We start from the raw sequence: 25,218 nt of genomic DNA, 5'->3' as shown, positions 1-25,218 counted from the left end.
GCATCAGAGTCAGGGTGTCCGCAAGCTCCTTCCCTCACTGAGCTTGTGGAGTTGCCAAGGCAGCAGAAAATTTCAAAGATGATATTGGAATCTGCGGCTGTCAAACTGAAGATAGTGTCACTCTTGCCAGCAGAAAGAGGCAAAATGCACAATGGATGACCCACAGCCAATGCTGGAGGACTTCAGTAGCTGAAGCTAACTAAATACCTGAAGATTGAGACACCAGATCTGTTTCTAACCAGTTGTAACTGGTTTAGCCCATTTGCACCCTATTTCTGGGCTCCCACCCACAACCTCAGCATTCTGTGGCTTGAAGATCTCCCAGGTTCTTTCCTAACCAGGCCACATGACATTGAAACCACTAAATGAGATCCAGCAAACATTCTGCTCCAGTACTGTGCTCACAACAGGTCAATAATGCCCAGATAGGAAGACCTAAGAGACCGCCTGCTGTGGCCCACCTGCTTGGACAGTTCATACAGCCCACCTCTTCATCAGTGATTCAGTCTTTCTCTATTGCTCTCCTCCTGAATCAAGAATAAACAGGGAAAGGAACCCCTCCCTGCAAGTGTGGATCCCAAATGATAGACTGTAATGCAGACTTCTGGAGCTGAATGTCTTCTACAGTGCTGATATCCACAGAGGAGTGCTTGTACCAAAGAGATTTACCTCAGGCTTTTTATTTCCAATTCCATTTGATTTCAAGGATAAAAATAAACTAAAACTAAATTTCAAAACATGTCAATCAGGGGACAACAATGGTAAATACTTTGCATACTGTCATCCCCATATCATTTACCCAGAGCACAAGACATTTGTATTCAACTTTCCAAACAATACTCTAGTGGGCAGCTGAGTTAGTCAAATAATGTTGGCAGTGAGACAGGGCTAGGTTATCCAAGGATCCCATGCAGAATCCCGGATACCTTCAACTATAGGGAAGGCAGACACTTCCTGCTAAGCGTCAGACTTCAGGACAAAAGATTAAGCAAATGTATTCATATTGTAAGGATTGATATTTGAAATGGTTCTTTAGCACTCTGAAGAAGTCAGCAGTTACCATTCAACTAAAGCCTGTTATTCCAAATAATTCTTATCATCCTAGTAAAGTCATGAGTCACCTTCTGAACCCCTTAATTGAAGAGTCACTACTGCAAAAAATGCCTACTTTCTGTGTGACAGGCTTCCCCATTTGATCCCAATTTAATCACTTTTACCTGAACTATTAATTTTATTGGCTCCCATATTTCTGTCCCATCTTATGCATATCTGCCTTGTGAGCTCCCACCTTAAATCCATCTCACAAAATGATTTTACTCTATAGAAGTCCCTAGAAAAGACAGTCTTTGGCAATCTACTCAGGACCTCTTCTCTCTCTCAGACAGCTTTCTTTCTCCCAATAAATATATTCTACTCTTAAATTCTGTTGCTCCTAAGATTTATGCTTTAATTTTAGAGAGCACAAACTCACACCAGACATAGTAGATCAGGAGTTTCTTTCCCCTGTAGCAATACCATTATAAATTTTTATCTTTAGTGAACTCAGATAAATGAGTAGTAGTTTGTGTTCTATAAAGCTGATCTCACCTCTTCAGGGTACTCTCATTGAAAGCCTTTATGCCTGCATTTAAGTGCTGCTTCTGTTTTCTGAAAGTGAGCTGATCTGTAATTTTAGTTATGGTATATAATTTATTAAGGATATGACTCAAAATATTTCTTGTGAATGGTTACCACCAGCTTTGGAGGAAGACACATAGCAAAACTTCTTTATTTTTGTTTTGTCATTCAAACTGAGGGATGTACTTCAAAGAGTTTTGCCCTAGAATGAGTTACAGGACCTCCTGGTTGTAGTTGAACATGGTGGAAGGCCCAATCAGGGATGCTAACCATATGGCCACTTCCTCTTTTTCCCTGATTACAACTTCCTCATTCCATTCCCAGGGGCCTGAAGAAAAGTGCAATCAGCTTCTCACACTACAGAAATGTCTGCTTCAATCTCCACATCCAGGCAAAATTCACATATACCCCTAACCCCATAGATTAAAAAAAAAATTCCTTGTTTTTTGGGGGGGTCTTCCTCACATTCTGTAAATAGAAAGGCCACTTTTCCTTTTTCTTATATTCTGCTTCTCTATTGCACCAGAAAATGCTAACAGTACTGATTCTTGTCTATGTATGTACCTAATTTACCTCCTTAGTAATTCACATGATCAATGCTATGAATATATAATTGAAATTAATGCAGTGGACTGTTGCTTCACTCCATCAGTGTCAATGCAGTGAGTTTAAGCCTAAGATAAAAATAAATCTTCATATAAACTTCAGTGCAGAAAAAGCATCAAAATATAAACAGGGTACTACAGATGTACAGACTTCTTTCAATAACATAATAGAAGCCTTCTACAAAAAGGCAAAAATACACAGTTCATGTATCTTAAAATTGTTGAAGCAGCCAGTAATGTAGAAATTGTTCTGATTGAACTCCTTGTTCTACTCTTTTCCCCCCTCTCACTCTTGCACTTGACTAATCTAAAAGAAAAAAGAAATTGTTCTGAACAATTTTATTTGACCATTCACTTTTATATGAGATAACCTACTGCCATGGCAATATCTAGTTCTTGCTAAATTATACACTCAAACCAATTATTTTACATTTATAATGACTGATATATACAACTTTATACATTGCCAGGAATTCAAACACTGTGAGTTGTATTGATCACTTAAAACTGCATGAAAAGAGAAAAGGATTCAGACAAATCATAAAGACATTTATGTTAATTTGGCTTGTGTTAATGATAGAGGGGAATGAAACTCCTGACCTACTATATGTCTGGTATGAGTTTGTGTTCTGTAAAATAGAAGAATAATGTTTAGAATGATGGAGTTTAAGAATGGAATATATTTATTGAGAGAAATCAAGCTTCTGTCTGAGAGACAGAAGGGGTCCTGAGTGGGTTGCCAAAGACTCTGTATTTAGAGAGTAAAAACAGGAGGTTAGATGGGTTAAAAGAGGGGAAGAATGGGAATTTGCAAGGTGAGCATAAGGTGGGATAGAGCTGTGTTCAACCAATAGGGTCAGTTGCTCAGGTAAAATTGATTCAATTAAGAACAAATGGGGGAGCATGTCACATAATAAGTGGGCTTGCTTAACAGCAGGGACTCTTCCTGTAGGGGGCTGGGATGGCGAGTCTTGACTTCTTCAGGGTGATACAGAGCTATTTGGACTATTGGTTCTTAGCACTTGATTGTATTTCTGTTGGCATTTGTCTTGAGATTTGGCCCAGAGCAGGAGATGATAGTCTCTTCCAAGGCTATAAGCAATCTGAATTTATCCCCTTGCTCCTTTGAAGTCCCAGCCCTGTTGTTACAGGCAGCTGACTTAGTTAGAAATATATAGACAGTGAGACAGGACTAGGTCCTAGAAATTGCCAATGCAAAAGCCCAGATACCTTGCAAACATGGGGGAGACGGATACCTCCTGTTGTGGGTCAGGCCTCAAGAAAAAACATCAAGCAATTGCATCCCTATCCTAAGGGCTGAGCCAGAGGTGACAGACAGGCTTGGACTGGCTTTGACCTGGCTGCTGCCCCAGTCTCAACCCCACTCCTTTTCTATTGTTCTGTTGCCTCCTGCATCATATAACATTTTTCTAGAAAATATGTGGTGGATCATAGCACAAGGAATCCAAAGGGAATTTATAATTATCTCTTAACTGTAGCTTTTAAACATCCAGAAGATTAATACCATACAGTACAGGACAAGCAGCAAACTTAATATAGAACATTAAATGGAAGTGTTATTTTCTATTAACCATGGGTGTTTTAACATTTGAGCACTGAAAAAATTTGTGACATATTTTGAACTGCTCACTATTACATTACATAAATTTTTGTTAAAAATTATTATTTGACTGGTGACCTTGTATTGGCCTGATTTAAATCACCAGGCTGGAACACAAGAAAAAGGCATAAGACCTCTAGATATGAACGAAAACATTTGCCATCATAAATAATCACAATTTTATATTTGAAGGCATGAAAATACCATCAGATCAGCAAAATGAATTGTCTTAGTAATATGAACTTTACTGGAACTTTTTCCAATGAGGCTAAAGAATTTATTTGGACCTCCCATCAGTGAACCTGACCTGGTTAAAGTACCTTGTTGTTCATGTGTAAATACCATATAGTCTCCGTAGTGGGAGAAGTGGTAAGAGTACATAAGAGTGTGTGGTAATCCTGCTTCCCCATTATACTGCTTTGGAGCCTTATAATATTTCCATCCATTACACAGAATTGTTTCATCCTGGGTTGTTTGATTTTATTATCTATGATTATTTGAACAGCTATTTTGAAGAAAAGAAGACATTATAATAGCTAGTGTTGATTTAATATCATCTTGTTTTGAAGTGCTAACATGCTTTTAGTCTTCTGTTTCCTTGGTTCTATCTTGTATCTTATTGGACTGTATTATGTGTGATAGTATAAACATTTTATGGACAATGAGATAATATAGTAACCATTGTTCATAATATTTTGTTATGTTTGATAGTATTGTGTATGAAGGTATACTCAACTACTTCAAGGAAAGAGACACTAAGGTAGCTACTTATATGTCAGGTTGTATTGTGTTGAAATACTGTGTTGCTTAAACTGTTGTGCTCCAATCTCATTTGTTAAGTCCTCTTTTATTTTAATCTCTTTAAAATTAAAATACATTTTTCAAAAAGTTACCAGGTGGCCACTTTCTTGTTTATCAATTGGAGTGCTGTTTAATGTTGCCTCACCCCAAGGGATTTTGTTTAACCAATTTTAGCATCATTTTGACAAGCTGGCAACTTAGGTGGAAGCATGTCTTTTAAATCTGTTACCCAAATAAACCTTTATTACATGATCTGAAAATATAAATGTTGAAGGAAATAGTTGTTGAGCTCAAGTAAGAAGAAAAAGCTGCTAACAGAGCAGACAATTGGACAAATGGACAACAGATATATAAACTGACAATCATCTTATAAAATTAGAATGCACTCAAATATATTTGGCCAACTTGTACTATAATAGAGTGAACCTTCTTATAGATCAATTAATAGAGATCTCTTGAAATAATAATACTAGAAAAGGAACCTAATTGATGGTTAAGCTGAGGTAGCTCAGAAAGTTAAAAAGAAGGAACACAACTATTAGTTAATCTTTTAGGTCCAGCCTGTTCCCAAAGCAGCAGTAGAGATGAGTCCAGCAGGTGCATGTGTGGAATCAACATGGCTGCTGGCAACCATGTGGCCTGCCAGAAGGCTGCAATGCCTGAGACTGAGTATGCTGGGCAGGCAGAGAAAATGGCAATGCAGGGGAAGGAGAAAAAGAACCCTCAGATGGGACAGATGGCTAGAGCAGGGGGATTGAGAAGTCAGAGCCTTGTGAGAAATGCTAGGAGAAGGATGAGAGACCCTAGGGGAAGGATTGGAGACCCTAGGGGGAGGATTGGAGACCCTTGGGAGTGATGGAGGAGGAGAGGATGACGCAGGGGTTATAGAAACTTTTGGCTGAGAAAGCAGTGGGATTTGGTATGAGAGATATGGGGAGAAGCTGGAAAGACAGAAGCCGCATCATAAGTGAGGGGAAGGGAGCAATCCTGGCGGAGCAGAGTGAGCCAGGAGTACTTGGGCCATCACAGAAGACAGAGTGAGAGAAAACCATGTCCTTAAAGTGAAGAAGGCCTAAAAATGAAGGGTTTTTGCCAACTTTTCACCATTTTGACAAAAGCATAAATAAAAGACCAGCTTTTTGGTTGTTGTAGCCTTTTAGAGGCCAAGAGCACCAAGTTATGAACCAGGCACCAAGAGGTGTGTTTTCTGGAGGACAGGAAGTGGTTCCCATGACTGAATTATAAGGGAGCTGAGAGAACAATTTCACCTCAGGAACTAAGAGCTGTAGCTCCCCCAAGGAACGTGGAAGCTGTGCTTGGTCACATACAACATAAGAGATTATAATCTATTTTGAAAGTGTGTTAGGCAGAATCCCAACACCCTTTCTTCTTGGCAGGTAACCAAAGAGAGCAGGGCGGGGTCCCAGCACATAAAAATCTCCATGTTACCTCCAGCCATGTGGCCTAAGGAGCGTGGAAACTAGTAACCCTGTTTGGGGATGGCAGGATGTGTTTTCTGTCACAAGCTTGCTAAAGAACAGGAACAAACAAACAAACAAGCAAACAAAAACCAGAAGGTATCTCACCCATGTTCAGTGAGTAAGGTTGCTGCTGCATACATATTAGCAGTGGCAAGTAACCAATCCAGGAGGAAGAAAAAAGCAAAGGGACTCAAACTGGGAGGGATTCCCAGGAGACACTCAATCTGCCTTAGGGAACCAAATGATAGGATTTTTGGCGTGGTAAAAGGGAGAACACACAGTAAAAATGTCATGTGGGGGCATACATATAGTTTTCCATTGGGGTGGTGCTTAAAGGCAGCATTGCTGATGTGCAAGTAGCTGATTGGGACTCTTTTCATGTCACAGGTAAGTTGCAAAGGAGAGGGGAAAGTGACCTCAAGGTAAATGTCCCCTGGTCTCACCTCCCAGTGCTGAAATGTCCCATCTAGAGCAAAATCCTGTCAATTTATTTCTCTTAAAAAATATATTCTGCTCTTACCTCCATTGTTCCTAATTATTCATTCTTCAGTTTTAGAGAACCTAAACTCATACCCAACACAGTAGGTCAGGAGTTGCATTCCCCTATATCACTGTCTGACTGCTTATATTTCTAACTAACTAAGCTTCCCATAACATTAAGAATTGTTTATCAACTTCTCTTAGCATAATTGTAGCAAATAAAATGTACTTAATGGATATAGTGAAATATATGATTAAAATGAAAAAATAATTATCACAGTTTCTCTATCTAGCATCACCAAATATTTTCAGGTTCAAGTATGTGGAAAAATAAAAACTAAAAACAACTCTCAGCAAATACCCAGAGTATAGGGGACAGTATATCATTCACAGTATTTACCATGTTATCTGTTGATATTTTGTAGAACACAAAAGAAAAATTGAGCCACTAAATGAACAACTGTCAATTTCAATAATTGTGCTCATAGCACTACATGTTTGACAACTGTAGAAATTTTATTTTTCATACCAGGGATTGAACTCATGACCTTGTGCTTGCCTGGCTGGTCCTTGTACCACTGAGCTCAATCCCCAGCCTGAACACCTTAGATTCTAAATACGACTATTACCACTCTTTAATTTGCCATTGACGGATTTAGATTTGAAAATTTTGTTCATCTACATCTTCAAAAATGAAATTATTTTCTTTCCTTGCATTTTAAATCATTTTTTTTTAGGTACTGGGGATCAAACTCACAACCTGGCTCGTGCCAGGCAGGTACTTTTGCCTGCTGAGCTAATCTCCAGGCACCTATTAAATAATATTTTCTTAAATGTATAAATACCACTTTATCCATTCAAATAGTATTGTGATTTTACTACAGGAGGCCAAGGTAGACAGAAATTGATATACAGTAAGAGAGGAAATAGAACCTCAAAGGGATCAATGTAAAAAACTAAATACAACAATCTCTGCTAGAGGCACAGCTGAAGAAAGCCAGACCTGAAGGTGAAGATGCAGTGACCATGTCTACATGCCTCTTAAAGAGAAAAACAATAGCTTGAAATGTACTACAGTTAACACCCCCTTCCCCAGGAAGTCCAGGTAGGCATCTATTACCATACTCAATGACCAGAACACCTGGGCTATTGTTCCCACAAAATTCCTTGGCTCTTTCTGCATAGCTTTTCTGGGTGACTTGCTGCCCTTCTGACTAATATTAGTTAAGCAGCTATACACTTGTAGGTAGATTGTAGTTTGAGACCCACACTGTACTCACATTCTGACTTTGCTGTATAAATCATCCCTGACAATTGATCTGTGGGCTAAACACTGAAGACCCCTCCTGCAAAGGCAGGGCTATTCTGTCTTTTTTCCAAGAAAACTTTTTGAACTTCTTTTGATTTGTGAGTTCATTCTTCAATGCTGTGAGCCAACCAACTTGCTGATTTTGCCATCGAACCAGGTAGGATTATATTTCTCCTATTTCAACTTGCCTATCACACATCTGCTAAAGCCCATGATTCAAAGCCTTGATTTCAAGCTGCTTATTTGCTCTGAGTTTGAAATTTCCATGAAATTTTGGACCTCCTGTCTAGTAGACTGCAGATATATTGGAGGAAGGAGGTCACTATTGTGATGTAGCACAATAGGTCCCATTCATAACTGTATTTTCACTGCCTCGTGGGTAACACTTCAGGACCAGCTTTCCTCTGCAACATCATTCCATAATTCCCATTTTAGTTAAGTCAATTTTCATTCAGCTCTAATATTTTTGTTTTCCTTTAATAGTCTTTCTCCGTTCCTCAGTTTTTACATTTTTTCATATTTGTTTTTTGTTTTTAAAGACATAGTCCCACTTTGTAGTTCTGGCTGACCTTGCACTCACTATGTCGGGTAGTCTGTCCTTGAATACGTGGCCATTCTCCTGTTTCAGCCTCTTTAATGCCAGGTAAAGAGGTGGGTATCATAACACATGGTGTTTGTCTTTTTTCTTTCCTCCTTTTCACTAATATTCTTTCATTATGGTGACACTGTATTTAATCTAGGTTCTTGCTTGTGTCAGTAAACCTTTCTGGAGCTTGAGGTCAGTTTGTGAACAACAATATAGGAATCCACACAGAAAAAGGATAAATTTGGAATTTAAATAGCTGTGCTCAGAACCACTTCTCCCATTTCAAAACCTCCCCCATTTCAAAATCTAAACAAGTGATCCTGGACTGGAATGTTAAGAGTTTTTAAAAGAGAGAATCACAAAGAACATCCTATTGGAAACAATGTAGCTAGAATCTTATGTTAATTTTTGGTTGACACCTGTATCCTGTTTTTTTTTTTTTGTTGTTGTTGTTATTGTTGAGCAGGTTAAATTTTTTTCTTTGGGTACAGCTCATTTTGCTTTTCTCATTGTACTTATATGCTGAGTCATTTTCCATTTTCCTGGTTCAAATACAATGCACTAGTTAAATGTAGGGCTCAAGATTGTATGATTTATGCCAAGCTACAACACAGCTAGGATACAATGCCCAGCCTTAATATTTTCTAGGTAAAAACACACATAATATTTGACTATTTCAATATTTGTGATGTTCAGCATTATAATAAAGCCTGATCTAGAGTTATGAAAGACTAAAGTCATCAGGTCTCTTATGATTTTCCACTGGTCTTTTCTCTCATCTTCCTTAAATACTCTCTTAATTCATAATACTGGTGCCCAAATTTCACACATATTCCTAGCTGTTATGTCTCCCATTTTTGCAGTAGTGTAGTCTGTTATCCTCAGACCATAAGAGATAGAAACACGTCTTCTGATTCCCTACACTCCAATGGTGTTATGTGTTAATTTGAACAATTGTCCTTTAAGAAAATGACAATTAATGAATACATATGTATCTCATGACTGTTTCCTCATCTTTCAAACAACACCAGGAATTCTTTCTGGTGTCAGGTGCACACCTATAATCCCAGGACTTGGAATGCTAAGGTAGGATTACCAGTGTGAATTTACTGGACTAAGATGTGAGTCCACAGTCAGCCTGAACTGCATAGGGAAACCCTGTCTCAAACAAATAGGAAAAAAAAAGTATCTATTATTGCTGATATCCTTGAGAAGAACTCAATAGTTTGAAACTCTTAGGATCATACATTTTAGAATGCATCAGGTGAGTATAAAAACTGGTAAGACTATGTTTAAGGATATGGAAAACTCAAAAAATATCATATTGCAAACTCTAATACAGATTTAATGTAAGGCCCATCCAAATACTATTAGTATAGCTCACAAATATAGAGAAAACTTTTCTAAAATTCATTTGGAAACAGAAAAGATCTAGAATACCAAAGACATTCCTGGGCAACAGAGGCTAGTCAGGAGGCATCACAATTCTTCACTTGCTATACTACTAGAAAACTACTGTCACAAAATCACCAGAGTCCTGGCAGAAAAACAGACCCAATAATCTATCAAACAGACTAGAGATGGAGACACAACTACAAACACACTCTGCTACCTTGTCTTTGATAAAGGAGCCAAATATGTTCACTGGAAGAGAGATAGCCTCTTCAATAATCCTGAAGAAAATGACTTTTTCCATACTGAAGACTTAAACTGGGTCTATGCCTATCACCATGAAATAGATTAAAGTAAAACTAGCTTGGAGATCTAAATATTACAACAGAAACACTAATGAGGCTTCATGAACAAAACACAAAATTTGAAGAATCAACTTCAAAGAATTAATCACTGGGACTCCATCTTATTAAAAAATATTTGTACATCAAAAGAAATCACTAACAGAGTGAAAAGACAATGCACAGTTTGGGCAAGGGATATCTTTCCATTTTCTGATAATCTCTTCAGTATCCTTTTACAAAGTACTGTAATTTTCAATATGTAAATCCTTGACTTTCTTTGTTAGGTTCATTCTAAGTATTTCATTTTCTTGGAGGGTATTGTTAAGGGTGTGATTTCTGCACCTTTTCTCTTAGTGAGTTTACTGTATACAGGAATGCTCTTGATTTTTGATTGTCAACTTTGTTTCCAGGTACATTATTGAATTTGGTTAAGTCTAGAAGCCTTTTGGTGGAGTAATTGACATCTTCTGCATAGAATATCATGTCACCTGTGAATAATGATAGTTTACCTACTTTCTGTTATATGATTATTCTTATTTGTCTCTTATCTCTAATTGTTCTGCCTAATGATTCCAGAGCTATAATGAATAAGAGTGGTGATAGTAATCATCATTTTCTTGTTCTTAATTGTGGTGTGAAAGTTTTTAGTTTTTCACCACTTAGTATGATGCTGGGTGTATTTTTGTCTTTGCTTGTTTTATCAGAGTGAGGTAAAGGCTCTCTATTGTTACATTCTGTAGGATTTTATTAAAAATCAGTGCTTGATTTTATCAAAAGCTCATCATGCATTTGTTGAGATGATCACTATGTGACTTTTGTTTTTGTGTGTGTTGATATAATGTTTAAATTTGTTGATTTGCATGTACTGAAACATCCCTGCCTTCCTGGGATGAATCCAAGTTGTCAGGTTTTAAAATCTTCTTGATAATTTGCTACATTCACTTTGCTAGTATCTTAGTAAGGATATTTGCAACTATGTTCATTAGGCAAACTTCCCTGTGGTTTTCTTTTGCTGGTTGTGACTTTCTCTGGTATTAGTATCAGTGTGATGCTGGCTTCCAGGAAAGAGATAGGGAGAACTGCTTCTCTTTCAACTTCATTAAAGAGTAGGGGCCTTCAATTTTCTGTACATTTCTTATAAAATTCAGCAGTAAATCCCTGAAGACTTAGACTTCCATATGTTGGTCAGTTGCCTTTTTGTTGTCATTGTTTGCTTTATTTTAATGTATTTTCCAGATGGTCTTATTACGCACTGGAATGGCCTTGAGCTCACATTGTAGCCCTGGTTAGTTTCAAACTCACAACAATCCTTCTACCTCAGCCTCCCAAGTTCTGGGGTTACAGGCATGCACCACCTGGCCAGTATCCAATAAAATTTAATTAGATCTTCAGTCTCATTGACAGATACTGCATTATCTAGAATTTTTATATCTCCTTAGTCAGCTTTGGCAATTCATATGAATCTAGGAATTGATTCATTTCTATGTTATGCAACCTAGGGAAGCATGGGTTTTTGAAGTAGATACTGATGATCTTAATTTTCACACGATCTGTAGTTAGTTTAATGTTTTCATTCCTCAATGAATCGTTTTGAGTGGTTCTTTTCTTCTTTTGATGTGGTTGGCTAAAGGTTTATCAATTCTATTATTCTTTCAATGAACCAACTCTTTGATTCATTAAATCTTTTTATTGTTTTTATGTTCTGCACTGCATTACTTTCTTCTCTGATCACTATAGTTTCCTTACTTTTATTGGCTTTGAGGTTTTCATGCCATTTTTTTTCTGGAAGTGTGAGGCACAACAGTATAAATTTATTTATGCTCTTTCTATTCCCTGAAGAGAAATTTAAGTACTATTAATTTCCCACTTCAAACTGCTTTCATTGAATCCCATGAGAACCAAGGTTTGCATCTATAATTTTGTTCTGTTGTTGATACTTTCAGGTTTCTTCCTTTATTTCATCTGTGACATATTGATTGTTTGCTAGAGTGTTACTTAATTTCCATATATTTATGAAATTTTTGTACCTTCTTTTACAATTATTTCCCAATTGTATTGCACTATGGTCAGGTAAAATGCACGGGGTAAGTTCAGTTTCTTTGCATTTACTTCAGCATGTTCTGTGGACTAGTTTATGTGGCCAGTTTTAGAGAACCTCCCCTGCACAGCTGAGAAGAATGTTTATTCTGAATATGTTGGGTCACATACTTGGTAAACATCTATTCAGTTCATTTGTTCACAGATTCAGTTCTACTTTCTTATTTGTTTGCTGATTATTAGTCTTGTTCATGTGTTTGTGATAGTGGGATATTGAAGTCTCTTGGGTCAATTGTGTTATTTTTTGTTTGCATTATTTTCATGTCTTTTAACAATTGCCTTATCTTGTTGGGCGCTCTTGTATTAGATGCACACATATTTATGATTGTTATCTTATCCTTTTAAAAACTTTCCATTAACATCTATGCAGTGAGTCTCTTTATCTTTTTGGACATTCTTGGTTTTAAGTTCATATTGTCTGAAAGAGAATAGCTACTCATGCTTTTTTCTGGGCCTCTGTTGCATGGAAGATTGTTTTCTGTCCTTTGACTTTCAGTCTATGAATTACTTTTTGAATTAAACATTTTTTTCTGTATACAGCATATTTATATATCTTGTTTCTTGATCCATTTCACCCATCTATTTCTTTTGGTTAATGAGATGTGACCATTAACAATGATATGTATTGGTTTGTCTTTGTTGTAATATTGTTCTTCTGTTGATTCTCTGCTTTTCTCCACTGTTTAGTTACTTGTCCTGCCTGGTTGTTTCTCTGTTTTTCTTGTAATTTTTGTCATTTTTACCTCTCTCTAGTATAACTTTCATTACTTTTTCTACGGTCAGTTTTGCAGTCATATATTTCTCAGTTTTTCTTTGTCATGGAAGTATCTTATGTTTCCATTAATTTTGAAAGTTTTGCAGGATACACCAATCTGGATTGTATGTTCTTTCCTTTCAGGACTTGTACTTCTGTCCAACTTCAGGACTTGTTCTTCTGTTTCAACTACAGCTTTCTTCTTTACTTGGATATTTGTGTTGAGAAGACTGAGGTAGGTTCATGAACAAAAATAAAGGAATCAAAGCATACAATTGATAAACTTGGAATTTGATTAATAGAGTTAAGGACCACTCATTTAAATTATGCCAATTTCAGAGTCCAAACAAGTGGCTGAACTGGAGACTTACAAAGCTTTTAAACAGAGAACCACAAAGTTACATCCTATTGGAAACAATTGAGCTAGAATCTTACATTAATTTTTAGTTGACACCTGTATCATGTTTCTTTTGTTGAGCAGGGTAATTTTTCTCCAGGTCATGCAGCGCATTCTGCTTTTCTCACAGGACTTGTACTCTGAGTCATTTTCCATTCTTTTGGGTTAAATATAGGCCACCAGTTAAAAGAAGGGCTCAAGATGATGTTAGTTATGCCAAACTACAAAAAAGACTGCTAAGAATTTGATTTGCTTTCAATTATAAGTGATCTGTGTCTTTTCCTTAGTAGCATTTTATACTGTGTTCTTGTGCTGTATTTCTGGAATCTTGAATATTATATGTCTTGGTGTAGTTTTATTTTGGTTATGTCTGTTTGGAGTCCTATATGCTTTACTTATTTGTATGGAAAGTTCTTTATTCATGCTTGGGAAGTTTTATTCCATTATTTTTTGAAGTATTTTTTATAGTATTTGTGTTGGCCCTGGCTTTCTCATTGACCCCAATCAATCTCATGCAATTGTTCTTTGATGCATTTTGTACCTGTTGGATTGATCTCTCATAGTCTCTTGCTACTTTTAAGATAGCATTGTTTTCATGACAACTAGCTACAATTTTGTCTTCAAGATCTGAAATTCTAAACCTCTCTTTTGTTCAGTCTGTGCATATAATTTTAATCTCTTCTAGGTTTTATATATCTCTTATACAGCATTGAACTTGTTGAACTCTTGTTTGGATCTCTTTCATGTATTCCATTTCTTCGCTATGTTGGACAACCATTGTTTTTCATATGTTCATCTATTCTTTTATTTGTGTGTTCTCTAATATATTTGACTTAAAGTATGTTTTTGTATCTGAAAGTTTTTCTCTGTAAACTTTTCCACTTTTTTTCAATTCTGGGTGATTAATGCAAACAATTTTGAGAACAGGCTCTAGCTGATGGGTTGCACTGTCATGCACCACATAGGATCTAATATGCATTCTGGATAAGAAATAAACCATGTGCCTATCATCAGTGTAATCAATATAAACTGCAAAGAAGTGTATATTGTATCAGGCAAGGGGCAAATGCAGGCTCAAGAACAAAGCATCAACTGTCCTCAAGTTAAGACCTTGCTAATGGAGATTCTGGGACCAATCTTTCTATCATAGGAACATGCACATTTATACTTTGCTGTATATACAACCTAACAGAGACACATGGAGATCTCACTGTGTGCTGACTGCCCCAGATCCCCAGAAGCAGCCCACTCTTTTGGAGACAAGTGAATCCACACTGCCACTATCTGGTGATGAATGAGTCGTGAAACAGCAAAAATGAAAAGCAGGCAAAACTTCTGGAGGAGCCTTCAGTCTGGCTGCAATGTCCTGCCTTTGTAGCTCTGTTCAGATCACTGATTCTAGCAAAGTGTTCAAAACTGCTGTCTCCTCTCTGACCACAGGCTACAGTCTCAGAACTGGATACATCAGGGACAGCTGAAGGCCTGCCCCTCTGTAACTGCTGTCTCGGAGGACAAAGCCACTTGTCCTCCTTCACCTCCCTCCCCACCTCTCCCACCCAGCTTTGAAGGCTGAGCTGCTACCAGACAGTCTGGGTGGAGATGCTTAGCAGGGCCTTGAACATATATTTACCTGGCACACAGCTTCTGAGTAATATATCATTTGAAGGAAAGTTATAGTAAAAAGTGACATCTGAGAGGCAGGAATCTTGCCCTGTACATCATGACTTCAGCAACAATGTAGTAGGGATCAAAACACATAGGGTTCTTGCCACAATCCACAGCTGTTCACAACACAGAAGTCCTATTGCTGGTGGCACACGTGCTTGCCTCACACCAGCACACTGGCCTACAACCTCACTGTGCAGCTGGACTTGGGAAATCAATTCTGCTGTGATTCAGGTGAGAACACAATGGAAGCCTGGCAACTAGGTGACCAAAACAAAAGAAAAAATTGATGGTGGTCATATCCTGAGGCTGGTCACAGAGAGCAAGTCCCATTGTACACAAGTGAGCCTTGCATCTCTCTCCTGTTCAGGTGCTGTCCAGCTCTGAGGGGCCCAGGGGCTGGGCCATTAGAAGACTGACCACACTGCCACACCTTATGATATCTACCATTGCTCTTAGGACAGGAATGAAATGCATGAGCCCAGGGGGCAGGAAATTGCACGCAGACACATTTGGGCTGGGGCACACTTATTTGCCTTTATTCCAAAGTGTAGCACATATCTGAGGGTCCTGCTTCATGGTCTGGTGCACCCAGCCTTTGTTCCCTGAGCAGATACAATTCTATCCATATCATATGAGCCATTTCAAAGATACTGTATCTACCTGGATTCTGCCAGACAGGAGCACCTGCATTTGTCTCCCCACATATCCAGGAACACATGCATCACACAGGGACTCAAAGATTAGGTCAGGTCCTGGGTTGGTCCCCAGTCAGGTTGATCTTGATCCCCCAGTTCTGACCAGCATGTCCTGAGGAGAACTCTAGAGCTTAGAGCCAAGAATAGAATTCCTGGTAGCCTCAGTCCCACATTGTGAATCAAGGACAACACATTTTGCTTGTAGTTTGTTGTGGGTGACAACAAATCAGCCATACCTGTGGATACTGGATTCTCTCTTCTGGGGGAGTGCAGAGCAGCTCCCAGTCCATCCAGGGCTAGCACAAGCCCAGATGTGTGCTCTTGAGAGGAGAAGTGTGTATAAGAGGAGGATGGAGGGATACCTGGGGAAAGAGAGAATGGAAGCTGGAAGAAGAAGGCTAAGAAGTCCCTGAGCTGCACAATGGTTGGCCCTTCATTTTGTCACCCACCATACCTTTTGGCTGATGGCACCAAACTGCACCATATATTTTGGGCAGCTACACATGCAGTGTCTCCTCTTGTGGCTCCACCAAAAGGTTCAGAAAAGACTGCAGTGGACAAGGAAGGACCTGGGTAGACAATGTCAACCAGTCACACAATCTGGGTTGTGCAAATTCACTGCCAGATAGAGCCAATGTCCACTGCCACCCTGACCCAGAAATAGCAGGCCAGGAACTCCCTTGTTCAATGTAAGAGGCCCATCCTGATGCCCTCACAGGCACTGGGGTCCACACATCAGAGAAGGGCTGCCCACCTCTGCTGTTTCCACAGAACCTGCTCCTGCCCTTGTTTTGTGCCCTCCCTCATGGTGCTCAGCTCCCACATGGTGCCACACAGAGGGGCCTGTATTTTTCCATGCTACCTGGCACTGATCCTGTGCTTCAGTTTGCTGTGCACAATACCAGTTCAAGTGACTCCCCTCAGGCTCAGGGAGTAAGGGAGGCCACACTCCCAGTTATATTGCTGACACATGTGAAAGTGGGGCCAAGAGATGCTATTGCCCTGGACTTTCAGCCCTGAATGATGCCCATCAGAAGGTGGTCAGAGCAGCAAGCAGGGGAACGGCACATCTGCTGCTTGGAGAACCATGTTCCAGTCCAGGTCAGGACACCTGAGACCCTCAGTAATCTGTGCGGCACAGGGGCTGGATGGAAGTGAGGCAAATGTCATCACAGGGCTTAGGAAATGATGCCAGGGAAGAAGAATGAAACTCAGTCGCCTCTCAAAAGGTGTACTCACCAGGGGATTTGGTGAGTCATCAGTGCCATGGATCAGGGTACAGGGCATTTGGGCTTGTTCACTGTGTGTGAGATATGCCAGTCCTTGAAGGCACTTGGTAATAATGACCAAAGAGGATGAAGTTGCCTCAATGGACAATTCAGTCAAGAACAACCTGCAGCCCTCCCAGTGTACTGGTGGCCCTAAAGCAGTTAGCTGCTATGCAGGAGGAGATAGGGTTAAGCATTCATTCTTTAGGAAGGTGAGAGTTCAGGAAAATACTACTAGTAACTGCAAACACCCCTTTAAATTGTTTACTTATTTCAGATGACATCCTTAAGGTAATGAAAACCACAGAAGTCATTGTTTTAGGCTGAGGATTTCGCTCAGCAGCTTCAGCACCTGCTTAGAAAATGCAACGTTGTGAGTTTGATCCATGCTACTGAAAAAACCAAAACAAACATGAGAAATTATTTTAAACCAACCAAAAGAGCACACACACACACACACACACACACACACACACACACACACTCATCTAGAGTAAACAGTGTCTGTTACAGTCACCCTATGAAACTGGCATAGTTGTGCACAACTGAAATTCCCATACTATAGGAATCTGAGACAGGAACATCAGAAGTTCAAGCCTAGGCTGAAGAATATGGAAAGTCAAAAAAATGGAGAGAGAGTGAGACAGAGACAGAGACAGAGATAGAAAGAGCAAGGAAGGAAGCAAGACTCAAGACTCATAAGGCCATGAGTTCAATCCCCAGTGAGCGAGAGAGAGAGATAGATAGAGAGAGAGAAGAAGTTAAACAGAAAAAAGCCATGCACACATTATAATATCAAGTTCTCTACTCAGAAGTGTTCTAATCCACCATTTGTTTAGTTTAATTTTGTCTTTTTGAAACAAGGTCTCACTTTGCAGTTCAGGCTAGACTTGAGCTCACTGTGTAGCCTAGGTTGGTCTCAAACTTTCAAGAATCCTGACTCAGCTTCTTGAGTGCTGCGATTACATGTGTGCACCACCATGCCCTGCTTCCACTATTTTTTAAAACACAGGCTTCAGAAAGGTTTGCTAGAGGGAGACACAAAATGCACTCAACCTTGGAATGTGGGTGCTCAAACAGATAAGTCACCTAATCCACCACTTTTGATGCACAGTGCACAATGCAGCATGATCTATAATGTGATTCCAGGAGAACAGGAAAGTGTCTCCCTCTAGAAGTGAGGACCAGTCCTCCCCATATGGGTGTGATAGGTCTCTCCAGTACAATCCAGCTGCGCTTGTGTTGGGGAGGCAGTTTTGACAGTTACCCCAGCAGCTCTCTTCAATTGCCAATAGTCACAGATCTGTCTTCACTCTGCTATTCTCTGGCAGTGTATGCTTTTGGCATTGAACTCTGTAGGCTGCACCCCCAACGCTGTTCCTTTAGTACTTAGGAAACAGTGTCAGCAAAACATAGGGGCCAGAGATATGGATTACTGAACATTTATCACAATTGTCAAGACTCTTTTGAGACATGAGCCTTCCATAATCCTGCCTCTTGGGCTGGGAACAATGAACCAACCAGGTTGATGGCCGGGTGCAAGGAAGGCAACTGGCAGCCTGAATTTCTGAAGATGCTGGCAGATGCCAACCAATGATGATTCTGCTCTCAGTCAAATACTTACCAGTCAGGAGGTCATTTAGCCACTAGTCCATGAAATTAGTGCCCTCTGGAAGAGCATGGGGTGGGATGCAGCTGCCTCCCTTGCCTTGGCCTGAGGCTCACAGAACAGAAAGGGAGGTTCCCCAACTACTGCCAGGTCTCTCTGCCTGTCCATGGGAGCCTGGCAGGAAGTGAAAGGGTGCAGAGTAACCTCCCTGGGCACACACTCTACCTCCCTCCCAAACCTTGAACACATACTGGAATCCACAGTATCTTGTGCCTGGGACCCACCATACCCTGCCTGACATGGGGTTCATGTTCCAGGTGACAGAATATGGTCCCCTAGGGTATGGTTCCCACTGAGCACAACTTCCATAGATGCCTCTGCCTTTTGGGGCCTAGGATCACCCCTTCCCTGTTGGAACCTTTATTAAGTGCTGCTCTGTTATTCTGAGACTGTGAGTCAGCTTCAACACAGACAGTCATGGCCTTGGCCATGACCAAGTGCTAGGTCATAGGTTTGAGCAGCCATAGAGAACATGGGTTGAGAGGATCATATGCAGTGTCTTGGTTGCTGACCCCAACACTCTATTCTGTGCCCCCAGGAGGAGGGGGGCTTCCTTCCTGTGTAGACAGAGCCTTGTGGTGGGGAAGAAGCCACTTCCCAGCTCCTGGCTGCAGACCACATCATAGTGTTCTCTTTTGCTCTGCATAGCTCCCATGGAGCATGAAGCCCACTCTCTGAATGGACTTTTCCTACTAATAACGAACCCCAAACACATCAGGAGTCTGACTTTGACAGAAGCTTACTTTTTGGAGCTGAGCAGGCCTGAGCCTAGAAATTTTGGTGTGGGATTTCATCAATCCAGGTTCACCATGATCTCACAGGTCAAAGTCCCGGTCTCAGACAGCACAAGGCTTGAAAGGTGGCCTGTGAGACACAAGATCAAGTGCAGGTCTCTATTTACACAGGGCCAGCACTGCTCCTTTGGGTATCAGATGTGTGTTCTAAATGGGAAATAGGTTACACTCATCTGAATTCAGCAATCTGAGCAAGAATTCCTGAGGCTGAGAGCTTGGGAACATATAGCAGGCTCAGTCTCTTGTGTGCTGTCTTAGTTACTTTTCTCTTGCTGGTGAGGCAAAATAACAGACAGCCAAATTTAAAAAGGGGAGGGTGTTTTAGTTCACAGTTTGGAAAGGTTTCAGTCCATTACCTGCTGGCTTCAAGGCAGGATGGGACATAGCAGAGGGCAACAGTCCATGGCAGTGGAAAACAGTAAAAACAACAGGTGAGGAGGGCAGAGGAAGTTCCTTCCATCCCTTACAATGTAAGCAGGTACCAACCCTAGGGCAGGTGTGCCATAAACACCCTTAATCTCAGCATTAGACCATGAATCCATCACAAACTTAGTTTCAGCAATGTTTGAAAAACCCATTCTCCTGTGACTACATGAGGCTTTGGGGGTACAACCAGACACAAAATGTAATGTGTGCAATATGTACTACCAGTGAGAGATGGTACAGCCTTCTGACCTGGCTCTAATGCAGAAACTTCATTCCAGAAGCTAGGGACTCACTGCTTAATTTCTAAAGAACCTTCCTGTGTATATAAGAATCTCTGTTACCCAAGTGCTCACTTAGGTGGCCCTGAGTCCCCAGCAGGAAACAGGAATAGAGATGGGGTTTTTTTCAGGCCTCACATGCAAAGCAGAGGCCAGACATGCAGGTAGAGGGAGTTTCACTAGGGCTCTGAGGAAGACCACCTGGGGGCTGATAAGTGAGCCTGAGCTGGTCCAGGGTTGGTGAACCACAGGGTGAGAATAAATTCTAGATGGGGAGGGGAAGGGGGGCGAGATCAGCTTCCAGAAGGACCTAGCCTGGCTTCCCCACCAGGCCAGCAAGCCCGAGGTGCTGTCTGAAAGGCTGCCATAAGGAACTGTACTAAAGAACGTGGTTCATCACATGGCTGGTGGCTTCTGTGCTGTCACTAGAAAGGTGAATCCTTTCCCACTTAGGCAATCCCAAAACAGACAAAGTGAGACCTCCTGGTTTCTGTCCTGGCTGGCTGTTGGCTTTGAGGGCTTCCTGGATCATAAATGCTGGTGAACACCCCTTAATGACTCTCTGCTCTGTGGGCCTGGGTGTCCCTATAATCCCTACCATGGGGGAGCAGGGTTATGGGACAGTGCATGGCCCCTCCCAGCTCACTGTGCAGGGCAGACCCTGCAGCTCTATGTGCAGCCTGTGCTTCCAGAAGCTGCCATGTCTCTCTGTGCTATACTCAGAACTCTGGGAGGCTTTAGGGGAGTCCTGATGGCCCCATTCTCTGCTTGTCTGAGATCTCAGAAGCTTCTTGCACACTACTAGTCACTGCATCAACAGTGCTGCCCCAGATATCAGCCTGGAGCTAGTCCCTGCAGGGCTGCAATCCACATACCTGTACCACATTGGGGCCTCGCAATAACAACAGATGCCAGGAGTGGGAGAGAGTGAGCTAAGGGGATTCTGTAAAGAGGCCCAAAGTGGACAGAGGGTATTCAGGGGCAGATTACATTTTCAGCACTTCCCTCAAGGATGTGTAAACAGCAGGCCTGTGTTCCTGCCCCCAAAGGAAACTGGGGTCTAATTCTTCAACTATCACCTCCTCTCTGCTCAGCCAACTCGGCCAGGTGCCAGGTCACTGTCCATACATTAGTGGGAGCATCAGAATAGGGACATGGACATTAAGTCACTTCACCTCCTGTCATGATTTACTTCTGCTGTTTTAGTTCACTGTAACGCCTTGGCCCATTTATCCCTTTGGCACTGGTGTGATTGTGCTTCTACCCTGTCCCCAGCTCTGACACATCATCACATCAGCAGGGGTGCACTCACCCAAAATCTAGGCCCTTGCTACTTTGTCCATGTCTCAGGGAAAATATCCAGCCCCTCAGGTCAGAGGTTGAGGCTCCACTAGGCTAAATGGCATTGTACCAGGAGAGAGTGAACACAGCTACTCAGCCTTTCATGGCTAAGGAAACTGGACCCAATTTCTTCAGAAGCACCACAGGGAAGTACTCTGTTTGTCATCACATACAGGTCCGCACTCCCACACCCAGGACAATCCTGTTTTCTCATCTCCAGAATGTGTGGTTGTCACAGGACACGTGGGATGATACTCTTCATGTAGGAAGCTAATGACTTATTTGCTCACAACTGATCTGAAAATGCTATCATTTCTAAATGCTCCTTCTGAAATTTAACCTTTGAGTATCACTACAGCTTCCAGCACTCACGCTGGGGCATGGCTGGGCCAGTAACTTCAGGCTTCCCACTGTCTCATCACAGACTGGAAATCAGTCAGTGTAGAACCTGGCAGTGGTCTGCACAGTGAGGGCGACACAGGCAAAAGGGCTGCACAGCCTGATGGAACCCCTGGAGCAGGACTTTCTGCACAGCTGCCCTATCCACAGCTCTTCCTTCCCAGGTCCCTCAAGGGCCAACATTTCCACCCCACAGGTGGGAAGGTGAGTTTGTTCTCAGGTGCACAGTGTGACTCAGCCACCTAGAGCTGAGTCTTTGAAATGTGCTTATATCTCTCAGCCTCAGTTCATTGAGAATTGAGAATTGCACCCAGTAGCAGTACAATTCTCAGAACAGTGAATTGCACCTAAGGCCAATCTTACAGGGTCCCTATGGAACAAAATGGGGTTTCCAGGCAATTGCTGACCCCAGCCAAGGCTCTGTGGAAGGCCTGCTTGAGTAGCCATGTTTATTCTCCATTGAGCTGCTCTCTCCATGGTAAAGGTTTGTTTCTCCTGTGCTGATACCTACACTGAATAAACATTTTCTCTTCATTGTAAAGGAGATTGTAGAGTTGCTCTATGGGTTTGGGATGTATTATTCAGAGCCAGATTCTCTGGGGACTGGAAGAGGCATCACACCCTTTTAGACATCAGGGCGGGAACCAGTTGGTACCATGAGTACACGAATATACATAGAGGTACACCATGCAAAGACACTATTCCAGGCACTGACCATGATCCAATGACCAGGAAATATGTATCTACTCCCCTCTTGACCCTCCACACTAGTGGGGGCTACCCTGAATGGCAGATCATGTATCACTGACATTATGGTACATGAGACCCCCTCTTGGCTTCCCTAGACAAAGATGCACAACAGTGGAAGAGGAGCCCAGAGGAAGCACAGAGTACTGGGTGGCAAGTCACTGCACAATCTAACAAATGGAACAGGACACATCGTTCTGTACCCTCGCTTCTCACATGTTTATGGAAGACAACCCCTGTTCCATAGCAGAAATTTTCCATCCCCCATTAAGGCAACATGCCACTGGGGAGCACTAGACAGATGTGTGTACAGCTTCCCTGAAGAAGGAAGAGATGGTCACACCAGTGTCCACAGACTCTCCCATGGAGTCATCTGTCAGTCTCTCAGGGCTGTCTGGGCCAGCCCTGCTTCACTGGTGGTGGAGATAGAGTGAACTCGGCTCCGCACTGCTGGAGCAGCAGGCAAGTGTCGAACTCAGCAGGTTGCCTTGGGTTAGCAGTTTGGGAGGGAGGACCAGACCTCACACTCAGCTCCCCACACCTGTCTCCTCCAGAACCACAGCCCTGCTTCTTAGCTCTAAGCAGCAGCTGCAAACCCACATGGACCCTCCAATGCAACTCCACTTCACCGAACTGGAGCACTGTGAACCCACTGAGGCAGAAACAAGGGTGAGAAGGACTGGGTATAGGCTTGAGGGTATGTGAGGAGGACAAAGCTAAGGGACCACCCTGGAACTCTGAGCCACAGCAGTCAGTGGGAGGATGAAGTGTGGGAAACTTCCTGATAGTGTATTTTTGCACAGAGCTGTCTCTGACAGGCACTGGGAAGTTTGTTTGCTCTGCAAGGAACATGGGAAATTGATGATCTTTCCTCTCTTTACTGTTGAAGTGTTGGCTGGACACCATGTTCAAGGACCAGCTGAAGAGTTTGTACCTGATTCATCTCCAGTGCCTTCATCAGCTCTGGGACCACTGGAAGAGGCAGCACCTGGAAGCCCATCTCTGTCAACTCAGATGCATCATTAACAGTGGCTCCACAGCCAGTGTCAGCTCCTCAACTCCACTGATGTCAGCTCATGCTAAAAACCTGAATTTCCCATCTCCTCCACTATTTTTTTCCATTTTCTTGCACTTACCTCTATACTCTTTTTAAATATTATGGCATGAATTAATTTTAAACAAATTATAGGATTTCATTCATTTTAATTAAAATCCTCAGGGAAGTGGCACTATCACATTCTCAATGTGTACAGCCTTCATTTCTGCCGAGTTCCAGAATGTTTCCCCCAACTTCATTCCCATTCGGACACCATTCCCTCTCTTCCCTGCCATCCCAGCCACCAGTAATCTTTCTGCCTCTGTGATTTACTACACCATGTTTTCACATCAGTGCATCACAGCTCTGTTTGGCCAAGCAGTACTGGAAGAGGTTAACTGATATTTGTCTTTGATAAAGGGGACTATCCTAGATAGACTATAGGATATAAGTAAAAATTCAATACATTCATCTTTGAGGTTGGAATTACCTTTCCATTTGTTTTGTGAGATATGAGATGAACTCTTACAATTCAAAAGGGGATCTGCTCATATGACCAACAAGTGTATAAAATACACAGTATCCCAAGAAGATACATTAAGGAACACATCACTGAGATGTGCTGTGTCCCCATTTGACTTCAGGTTTTAAGGCGGGTGGGGAAGCGCAGTGGGGAGAAAATGGAGGGGCAGAGCAGAGCCCTTTCCCTCAGCTCCCATCAGACCTCTACACAGGTCCCTGGACCTCCTTTAGCTAAGCATAGAGGTTTCTTCCACACAGAGAGCTACACAACAACAACACAAAAAAATAAAGAAAAAGCTGCATAACTTCTTAACTTTCCTTTCAAGACTGTTGTTCACAGCACTGTTAGAAGCAGAAAGGAACTGGGACCCTCTCTACCCTGCAGGTAGATGGTGCAGGCACCAGTGTGGGCCATGGGAACCAGGGGAAGCTGCAGGGATGCTGAGCTCAGTCTCTCTGTGCCCACAGGGAAAGAGGCCAAGGAATCTGGTCATGAAATGACCATGGATGCAAGATGGATGTGTGTGAGGAAGGTCTCAGTTGTTACAATGAAATACCTCTGACATCAATGTGCATACACACAGAGATGAGTGTGAGGCAGATCTCAGTTTTTACAATGAAATATCTCTGACATCAATGTGCATACACACAGAGATGTGTGTGAGGCAGAGTGACAGATGAGAGTGAGGCACAGCCTGGGAGACTTGCCCATCACTTAATGAAGTGGAGCTGCAGAGGATGGAAAATGTGAACACTCTTCTTGGTTTTACTCTCAAAGCTCTTTATTGTACAATGACATCTTTGGGTGGGGAAGTGGCACAGGGAAGTAACAGGAACCTGGAGAAATAGATAAATATACCAAGATTTTCTTTTTTCTTTATCTAAATATGG

At 41.6% G+C, this 25,218-nt stretch overlaps 1 long non-coding RNA gene across 1 annotated transcript; it reads left to right on the top strand.

Annotated features, from left to right (window-relative positions):
* Positions 1-10,563: 10,563 nt before the first annotated feature.
* Positions 10,564-24,001, top strand: LOC134474907 (uncharacterized). The gene is made up of 2 exons (XR_010045828.1): positions 10,564-13,322; positions 23,659-24,001. It is a non-coding gene; the product is annotated as an uncharacterized LOC134474907 (long non-coding RNA).
* Positions 24,002-25,218: the final 1,217 nt, after the last annotated feature.

Source organism: Cavia porcellus, unplaced genomic scaffold (genome assembly GCF_034190915.1).
Source record: "Cavia porcellus strain 051 isolate PalLab524CR breed Dunkin Hartley unplaced genomic scaffold, mCavPor4.1 scaffold_42, whole genome shotgun sequence".
NCBI classification, from domain to species: Eukaryota; Metazoa; Chordata; class Mammalia; order Rodentia; family Caviidae; genus Cavia; species Cavia porcellus.
Note: the sequence above shows the minus strand (reverse complement) of the source record. Positions and strands in the feature narration are given on the sequence as shown.